This window comes from Erythrolamprus reginae, chromosome 12 (genome assembly GCF_031021105.1).
Source record: "Erythrolamprus reginae isolate rEryReg1 chromosome 12, rEryReg1.hap1, whole genome shotgun sequence".
NCBI classification, from domain to species: Eukaryota; Metazoa; Chordata; class Lepidosauria; order Squamata; family Dipsadidae; genus Erythrolamprus; species Erythrolamprus reginae.
Window position 1 is genome coordinate 30808803 of NC_091961.1, and position 10674 is coordinate 30819476.

Here is a 10674-nt window from a genome sequence, read left to right on the forward strand (position 1 = left end):
CTGAATGCAGTCTTCCAAGTATGCAGGATTTATATAAACCTAAACAACATATAAAACATATTCATTTTCAGCAGTGTTCTTTATAGGCACATAGATATATAGAGTCCATTTGGAGTGAGCGGCATATAAATGCAATACATAAATAATCATCAATTAATGTTTTCTTTCACTATGTACATATATTTATTTGTTATATAGAAGACATAATTTGTCAACCGTATTGTTGATTATCACTATCAAGCAACCTAATACTGAGTATTTGTATCTAGTGTGTGGAATTGTGGGTTTGTTTTCTTTAGTTCTGTATACAGTATTATCTTGTATTCATGTTGTATATTTGTGAGGAAAGTTTGGTTTAGAGGTTTGGTTTTCCATCGATTTATGGTGCAGTGTTTCTATATTTTCATTTTATTTGGATACGCAAGGAGGGAGTGTCTAGTTTTGCTTTAAATTTTTTATGTATTTTTTTTTCTGTTGGAGCCATTTGTACCAATTTTCCCATATTTTGCAGAATTCAGATGTATCTTTTTCCTGTAATTCCTAAGTCATTTTGGTCATTTCTGCCCACCTTAATTCTAAAGCTTCAAGTCGTAGGGGCTGTTTCTAATTTTCCAATTCTGTGCATATAGCAGTCTCGCTGCCATATAATATGAAGGATTAATAATAATAATAATAATAATAATAATAATAATAATAATAATAATAATTTATTGGATTTGTATGCTGCCCCTCTCTGTAGACTCGGAGTATTAAGTATTTATCTTCATTTTTAAATTTCTGCCTTGCAATGCCTAAAAGGAAAAGTTCAGGTTTTAAAAGTATTGCCTGCACCAATCATTGCATTTTTTCAATTAATTAATTACAGATTAACAGAGTTGGAAGGGACCTTCCAGGTCATCTAGTCCAACCCCTTGCCCATGCAGGAGACCTTAAACCTACCTCTACCTAGGATCAAACCCACAACCTCCTGATTTTGAGGCAAGAGCTCTACCTCTAGGCCACAGACCAAGATGCATTTTGCATTTTCAACATTAGATTTCTACGTTCTAGAAATATTACATTTCTGCCTTCTTCTACATTTTAATATTAAAAATCTACATTCTAGATTTTTTTGTAATTGTATTAATTCTGTGGTAAGCTTCCCCTGAATCGGTTGAGAAGGGTGGCATAGAAGTCTAATGAAATTAAATGGAATTAAATTAATAAATCTCTAATCTGCCCTGGGCTCCTCTTTGTGTGCATAACTTAGAAGGAGAGGTCAATGGTGGGAAGCTGTTTTGAGCCAAAGTTGCAAACTCCCAGTGTGTGTGTGTGTGTGTGAAACTCTGGTTCTGGAAGACCCCCAAACCCACCCAGTCCTGGAGACCTGAACGGAACCAATTGAGATGCCCACCTGTTCTGGGGCAGGACCAATGTGGGCTCGGAACAATGTGGTGGGGCAAAATGCGTCTTGGATTGCACCATAGGGTGAATAAGATTTTTTTTTGTGATAGCGATCTCCACAAAACAAGAGCCAGGAAGAAAGGATGGGAGGAGACGGATCTAGCGAGGCTTACCGGCAGAGGAAGAAATATTATTATTATTATTTATTAAATTTATATCCCGCCCATCTTACTGTAAGGAGCCTCTCGGGCAGCTTACAGCGATGTAAAAAGCAAGCCTTCCAAATATTAAAACATGCAGTTGTCGACGTTAACGAACAATAGAAATTCTTGCCCTGTTGGGTGCTAGGTGTAATCCAGAGAAAAGTGAAAGGCTTGATTGCCTTTAATTTATAATTTAATTTGTTTCAACATTGGCTGCAAGTCTGGACTTCAGTTTCCAAGGTCGTCAGCCATCCATGGGGTATTGCCCAGCCACTTTTTAATGGGAGTTACTGGTCGCGTATATCTCCCCATTTCATTCTTTCCTCCTTTCAGTTTCTCTCTCTCTCTCTCTTTCTTTGTTTCTTTCTCTCTATCCCTCTCTTTCTTTCTCCCCCTCTCTCCCTTCTTTCTTTCTTTCTCTCTATTCCTCTCTCTTTCTTTCCCTCCCTCTCCTCCTCTCTTTCTTTCTTTCTCTCTCCGTTTATTTCTTTCTCTCTCTTCCTTCCTTCCTTCCTTTCTCTTTCTTTCTCTCTTTCTGTTTCTCTCTCTCACACACACACACATACTCTCACTCTCTCTCTCTCTTACTCTCTCTCTCTCTGTTTAGCTCTCTATTTCTTTCTCTTTCTCCCTCTCTCTCTTTTTTTGCCCTAAGAAATTTTGGATTGGGCCCGCCTTACTTTCTCTTCCTTTCTGAACAACTCCATTGAATCTCCCACCTATAAAACCCTACTGTCCCATATCTGATATATATATCTAAGAGGCTCATTTTAATAGTTTAGCTCTAGCTTAGAATCAAGGAATTGGTAATAATCACTGAACCCCTCTTCTTTTACTGTATGGTTTATATGGTTTTTTGCCTTTCTATTTCACACATTATATCCTGGGGTCCTTGGTGCTCTCTGCGCTTGGCTGTTTTCTTGCAGAGATTTCTTTACCCAGCTGAGTAGCACCATCAATGCTAAGAAGGGATGGGTTTTGTGGCATTGATTTTGAGTACTGATAATGTTACCTAGTTTGGTAATGAAATGTCTGCAAGAAAGCAAGACCCAGCAAGACCCAGAGAGCACCAAGAACCCCAATCCTTTTTCTCCTCTTCTTCTACCTCCTCCTAATATACTCCACTTTCTTTTAACACTGATGCTGTTACCTAGTTTGGTAATGAAATGTTTGCAAGAAAAAAAGAGAGCATCAAGGCCCCAAGGTTCTTTTTCTCCCTCCTACTACTACTACTACTACTACTACTACTACTACTACTACTATTACTACTACTACTATTCTCTTTTATTAGGTATCCAGGTTTTGAAGAGTTAGTAGGAGAGAGGAGAAGCAAGTGAACTAACTAGATTAGCAAATAATAGCAAATACTTCAAAACACTGTAATAAAGTTACCTAAGTCAACCCTGAGCTATAAATATTGTTGCACTATATTCTTTAGGAAAAATAGGAAATGCACATTGACTTTCCAGGTTAATGCTTGACTTGGTGATTTTAACACTATTTTGTTTGTCCCTTCTGAGATTTGATAGCATATAATGTGCTTTCATTCATGTTTCCAGGAATTCTTGGTGGGTCTCCTGAGCTGAAAAGGCTCAGCTGCCTTCATGGATTTCTGGAAAGTCTCATCTCTGCTGAAAACTGATTATCTGTCCTAGCGCATTGGGGAAACTGAGGCACTATACTTTTTTTACACACATCTAATTTTGTCTTCTGGGATATCAACTAATTAATTTCAAACATCCCCCTCAAATTAACCGCTATTTGCTTAATTTACCAAGATGGTTACTATTTCTCATGCCTTTTAATTTTAAGCCAAATTTGCTTATTCCCTTTTTTATTAATGCAGTAATATTATTTTTCATGGGCTTCTTTTAGGGACAGTTCACAACTGGTACATATCTGGAAAGTTGATGTGGATCAGAGGATTATAGGCACAGAAGGAGCTGTCTAAGCTATATTCAAATTATGCAAAGCTGTCTATTTGGGTGAGTTTTATGCAAATTGCCGCAGACCTTCCATTTTTGAAATTGGAGATTCCAATATTTATTTCCTCTAAAGCCGTAGCCAGTTTAGGCTATTTGGAGGAGGGGGGGTTAATCAATTCTGCCTTTTGTGTTGGAGCGTTCCACTTGAAGGTCCATTGTTAAGAGTATGCAAACTTTAGAGGCCCAAACCTTAAATGGCAACAGTTCCCTAAGCTTTTTAACAGAATAAAAGCTGGAAGGGACCTTGGAGGTCTTCTAGTCCAACCCCTTGATTAGATTAGATTTATTGGATTTATATGCCGCCCCTCTCCGCAGACTCGGGGCGGCTCACAACAATGGCAAAAACAGTACATAGTAACAAATCTAATATTTAGCAATCTAAATTACAGTTTTAGTTTAAAAAGTCCATAAAAGCAACCCCAATATATATAAAAAACAAGCACACAATCAATCATACACCAAAACAACATGGGCAAGGGGGAGATGCTTCAATTCCCCCATGCCTGACGGCAGAGGTGGGTTTTAAGGAGTTTACGAAAGGCAAGGAGGGTGGGGGCAATCCTAATCTCTGGGGGGAGCTGGTTCCAGAGGGTCGGAGCCACCACAGAGAAGGCTCTTCCCCTGGGTCCCAACAGATGACATTGTTTAGTCGACGGGACCCGGAGAAGGCCAACTCTGTGAGACCTAACCGGTCACTGGGATTCGTGCGGCAGAAGGCGGTCCCGGAGATATTCTGGTCCGGTGCCTTGATCAAGCAGAAGTCCTTATTTCAGACAAATGGTGGTCCAATCTCTTCTTAAAAGTCTCCAATGTTGGAGCATCCACAACTTCTAGAGGCAAGTTGTTCCACTGGTTAATTGTTAGTCTCGCTTTGCTTCTAGGTTGCGTCTCTCCTTGATTGGTTCTCATTTGCTGCGTCTTGGAAACTGGATGTGTTTTTGCAGGAATGCAACCCGTTGCATCACTATCGTCTTTTATCCCCTCTTAGTGAGAAAAAGATCTGGAATGTGAACAGGTAGACTTTTATTTTTCATGCAACTTCTTTTCTCTTTTCCTTTCAGTGTCTAGGTCTTCCTTACCGTAGGATGGACTTAGAGTGTCCCCTTGTGGCCTTTCCCAGAATCGCTCCAGGTTGATATTTCCAGACTCCCTTTTAATCATTCGAAGAATTTTAACAGAATAACAGAGTTGGAAGGGATCTGGGAGACTTCTAGTCTGGTCCATTGCTGACCCATTGCTCAGGCAAGAAAACTTATACCATTTCAGACAATGGTTGTCCAATCTCTTAAAAACCTCTGGTGTTGGAGAATTCACAACTTATGGAGGCAAGTTGTTCCTCTGGCTAATTGTTTATTACTGTCAGGAAATTTATTCTTATTGATAGCTTGCTAATAAATAATAATAATAATAATAATAATAATAATAATAATAATAATAATAATTGTAATAGTAATAATCATAACAACAACAACAACAACAACAACAGAAGAGTTGGAAGGGACCTTGGAGGTCTTCTAGTCCAACCCCCTGCTTAGGCAGGAAACCCTACACCATTTCAGACAAATCTTAAAAACTTCCAATGTTGGAGCATTCACAACTTCTGGCGACAAGTTGTTCCACGGATTAAATGTTATAACTGTCAGGAAATTTCTCCTTAGTTCTAAGTTGCTTCTCTCCTTGATTAGTTTCCACCCATTGCTTCTTGTCCTACCCTCAGGTGTTTTGGAGAATAGCTTGACTCTCTCTTCTTTGTGGCAACCCCTGAGACATTGGAAGGCTGCTATCATGTCTCCCCTGGTCCTTCTTTTCATCAAACTAGACATAGAAACATAGAAACATAGCCAGTTTCAGCAACTGTTCTTCATATGTTTTAGCCTCCAGTCCCGTAATCATTTTTGTTGCTCTTCTCTGCACTCTTTCTAGAGTCTCAACATCTTTTAAAAATTGTGGCAACTAAAACTGAATGCAGTATTCCAAGTGTGGTCTTACCAAGGCCTTATCAATCGGTATGAACCCTTCATGTGATCTTGATTTTATCCTTCTGTTAATGCAGCCTAGAACTGTGTTGGCTTTTTTGGCAACTGCTGCACACGGCTGGCTCATATTTAAACAGTTGTCCCCTAGGACTCCAAGATCCCTCTCGCAGTCACTATTGTTGAGCAAAGTACCACAAATACTGTACCTGCGCATTTTGTTTTCCTTGCCTAAATATACCTGACTTTTTTCACAATTGAATTTCATTGTTAGATAGCGCCCAATGTTCAAGTTTGTCATGATCCTTCTGTGTCTTTTAGTTTCCCTCTATTAGTTTCTATCTATTAGTTTCCATCCACTGCTTCACGTACTGCCTTCTGGAATATAGGATGACCACCTTCTTCTCTGTAGCAGCCCCTCAAATATCTAAACACTGCTATCAAAATTCTTTACTCCACCGGGACTTGAAATACTGAAATTAGACAATTAACAACTACGTCGCCTCCAAATTGATCTAACCATAGTTCATAGAATCATATACCAAAATGTCCTTCCTATTAATGACTACTTCACCTTCAACCACAACAACACAAAAGCACATCATAGATTCAAATTAAATTTAAACCACTCCAAACCAGACTGCAGAAAATATGACTTCTGATCAATGCCTGGAATTTACTATCTGACTCTGTTGTTTCTCCCGCAAACCCCAAAATCTTCAACCTTAGATTGTCTACAGTTGACCTCTGTCCTTTTCTAAAAGGTCTGTAAGGGGCATGCATAAGTGCACCATTGTGACTACAGTCCCTGTCCTATTGTCTTCTTTTATAGAAACATAGAAGATTGACGGCAGAAAAAGACCTCATGGTCCATCCAGTCTGCCCTTATATTATTTCCTGTGTTTTATTTTAGGAGGGATATATGTTTAACCCAGGCATGTCTAAATTCAGTTACTGTGGATTTACCAACCACGACTGCTGGAAGTTTGTTCCAAGCATCCACTACTCTTTTGGTAAAATAATATTTTCTCATGTTGCTTGTGATCTTTCCAACTAACCTCAGATTGTGCCCCCTTATTCTTGTGTTCACTTTCCTATTAAAAACACTTCCGTCCTGGACCTTATTTAACCTTTGAACATATTTAAATGTTTCGATCATGTCCTCCCTTTCCCTTCTGTCCTCCAGACTATACAGATGGAGTCCATGAAATCTTTCCTGATGAGTTTGATGCTTAATACCTTCCACCATTTATGTAGCCCGTCTTTGGACTCGTTCAATTTGATCAATCCCTTTTTATAGGTGAGTTCTCCAGAACTGAACACAGCATTCCAAATGTGGAATATATACTACTATCGTATACTAGCGCTGGAAATTAAAGACTCTGGTGGATTCCCATTCCTCCTGCTTTTAGATGAATTTCTCTGTGTTGTAGGATCAAGAACAAGTGCTAGTTGGAGCAAGTGAAATAAACTCTAGTTTTACTTCTTTCATTGTCGTGAGTCACCCAGGACTCCTGAAAATCAGACAGTATACAGCACAATTTGATCAATTATTATCATCATAAAGAAAAAAAAAACAGCAACCCCTAAACAACTTCCTCTAATTACCTTCCCAGGGACCAAAGGAACAATAAACTCATTCAGTCATAAAACACTGAGATAGCTAAGAAAGAAAGTAAGAAAAAAACTCACTGTAACCAGCAGAAAATACAAGGAGGTGACCATAGCCACTGGGAACCAAGACCAGGATAAACCCCATAATTAAGAAGCAACTATGTACATAGAATACCTCCTTTGTTCTCTCAATGGACAGTTGTTTCTTGAGTTCCACCTCATTACCCCAAAGAATCCACTCCATATTTGACCTTGGTGACACAAAGGATGCTACTCTCAGTAATCCATTTCCCCTGCTTCAACCAATTAGAGGCACATCTTAATTTGCATGACATTATTGAGAGGGATTGGATGCTGGGCCTCTTGTTTTTTTAGGTTAGGGTCAGCTGCCTTTGGTACCATAGTACTTAGTTTCAACCAGTTTCCAACGTAAAAGAATTGCCGTCGACAAATACGGGAAAAATAAAATATACAGGGGGTGGACATAAAAATGGAAACACTTGACTTTTTGGCATCATAATGTTTGGACATGTTCAAATCAATCAAAACTTGACATATTTTAATGGTTTTTAAAATTCTGTTATTTGATGTGTTTTTTTAAACTACCTTTTTTTTAAACAGAAATTTAAGGAAATTGGTTATAACCTTCTAGAAATGGCAGACCTCTCAGACTTTCAAAGAGGCCAAATTGTTGGTGCTCGAATGGCAGGCGCTAGTGTAACAGAAAGTGCCCGAATGTTTGGCGTTTCAAGAGGTCATGTCTCAAAAGTCATGATTGCTTTTGAAAGAGAAGGGAAAATGTCCTCAGCCAAGCACCGGTCTGGTTGAAAGTCGAAGTTGTCTGAGAGAGACCGTTCGGACTCTAAAGTGAATTGTTAGAGCGGATCGCAAGACCACAGCTCCTAAAATCACTGCAGAGCTCAATAGACACGTACAGAACCCAGTTTCCACAAAAACTGTTCAAAGGGAACTTCACACATCTGGATTCCACAGAAGAGCTGGCAAGGTGTTTCCATTTTTTGGTCCACCCCCTGTACTTAATGTTACATATTTTAACAGGTGGCAAGAATAGCATATGTCCAGAAATGAAAAAAAAAATGATGTTCCTACAGAAGAAGAAATCTTAATAAAAATGCTAACATGCGCAGAGATGGACAAACTGATCTTAGAGTTAAAGGACAAATTGGTTACAGATTATTCTGAAACCTGGAATAAATTATATTTTATAGCATTCTTTGACAAAGTGACAACATCAGTGGACCAGGGGAACGCTGTTGATATGGTTTACTTGGACTTCAGTAAGGCTTTTGACAAAGTAGACCATAACCTACTACTAAATAAAGTAGAAAAATGTGGGATGGATAGCAACACGTCCAAATGGATTCAAAACTGGCTAAGAAACCACACTCAACGCGTAGTGCTCAATAGAACAACCTCTTATTATAATAATAATAATAATAATAATAATAATAATAATTATTATTATTATTATTATTGTATCATAAGCCCAAAAAAGTGGTCGAAAATGAGCAAGCAAAACTACTGTGGGGCTTCCGACTTCAGACTGACCGAATTCTGAAGCATAACACGCCAGACATTGTGATCGTGGAGAAAAAGAAAGTATGGATCATAGACATCGCAATCCCAGGGGACAGCAGAATTGAGGAGAAGCAGCTAGAGAAATTAGTGAAGTACGAAGATCTAAAAATCGAGCTGCAACGACTCTGGCATAAGCCCGTGAAAGTGGTTCCAGTGGTCCTTGGCACGCTGGGCGCAGTGCCAAAGGATCTCAGCAGACATTTGAAAACCATCGGAATTGACACAATCTCCATCTGTCAATTGCAAAAGGCCGCTTTACTGGGATCGCCGCTACATCACGCAGTCCTAGGTGCTTGGGAAGCGCCCGACTGGTGATGAAATACGAAATCCAGCATAGTGATCTCGTTTGCTGTGTTGTACTGACATAATAATAATAATTTATTAGATTTGTATGCCGCCCCTTTCCGAAGACTTGGGGCGGCTCACAACACAATACACAATGTACAAATCCAATATTAAAAACAGATCAAAACCCTTGGCTGTGTTCCCAATGATTCTTTTCAAAAAGTAATCAGATTTCCTTTGAGTTTTTTTTTTCCTTAAAAATATTTCGCTTCTCACCTAAGAAGCTCCTTCAGTTCTTCTTGGATAAGAAGTGAAATGTTTTCAATAAAAAAATAACATAAAATAAGAAAAGCATCTTTGGAACAATTCTGATCTGGAGAATTGAGAATCTCCATAGACCAGATATCGGCAGTGATTTTGATTGGACTTTTATCAATTGATATGTGTAGGAAGATGTGAGCGACATTTCATCATTCTGGACTTTCTCCGATTCCCAAATCAATTGATTAATTATCTGTGGGTGGATTTCAGCCATGGCATTTTCCCTTCCTAGGTTAAGTGTGAAGCCTAGGAGGTTGTTGAGCAGATGATGCAACAAAAGCAATCTTTAAGTGCAACCTTTAAGTCAATCTTTCTCAACCTTTAAGACCTGTGGACTTCAATTCCCAGAATTCCCCAGCAAGCTATTCTGGGAAGGGAAGTCCACAATTCCCAAAATGGCTGGCAGTTGAAGTCCAATTCAAACAGGCAACATTGAGAAACACTGCAATTTGGGCACTTTTATCAATAAATCCACCTCTTGTTCCTTTCCAACTGAATTCCTACCTTGGAAAGAAAAACTGAAAGCTAATATTCTTTTCCTCAAGTTGACTATAAACTAGTCAGGAGGAAAGAACTTGGCAAGGAGCTAGCTCTCAGTGTTCTGATTTTCTTTCGCGGTGGGTAAGATTGCACCACAAAGCCCTGGAGGTAACAACTTGGCTCATGGTTTTTGAAGCAAGAAGCCCACAATTTTGCCTTCCCCAGACCAACACTTGCCAAATACAACATCTATCAACTCCACCGGAGAACAGAAATCCTGTTTCAAAACACCCAACATTTCTAGTCTTCAACAGCAACTATTGAAAGAAAGAAACCCATGGACCAACTCAGGTCAGGTACGCAGAACCAGCAGAAAAAATTTGGCCAGGTACGCAGAACCAATAGAAAAATTTTGATTTTTTTAATTTCCTTTTTTCCCTTCTGGCCTCTGGGTGTGTTTTTCCTATCGCAGTAAATGAGGTTGAATGTGTAGAATTTTAGAAGAGCTGTGCGTGCCTGTGTATGTACATACACATACATATATTTTTATGTGCCTGTGTGTAATATGTACGTACACATATGGCATATATACATAGAAGTATAGTTTGGATGTTCAGTCATAGTAAATAGAGAGGGAAATTGTATCTTTTTGAGGCGAGGAGAGGCCAGACACCCTAACCCAAACCCTGGACATGGGTGTCATCAAGTTGGCCATCTTTAAGCCAGTCACATGACCTTTAAGCCACCCCCGTCACATGATCATTAAGCCACTCCCGCCTGGTCACATGGCTGGCAAGCCACACCCACAAAATAAGCCACCCACACAGTGTG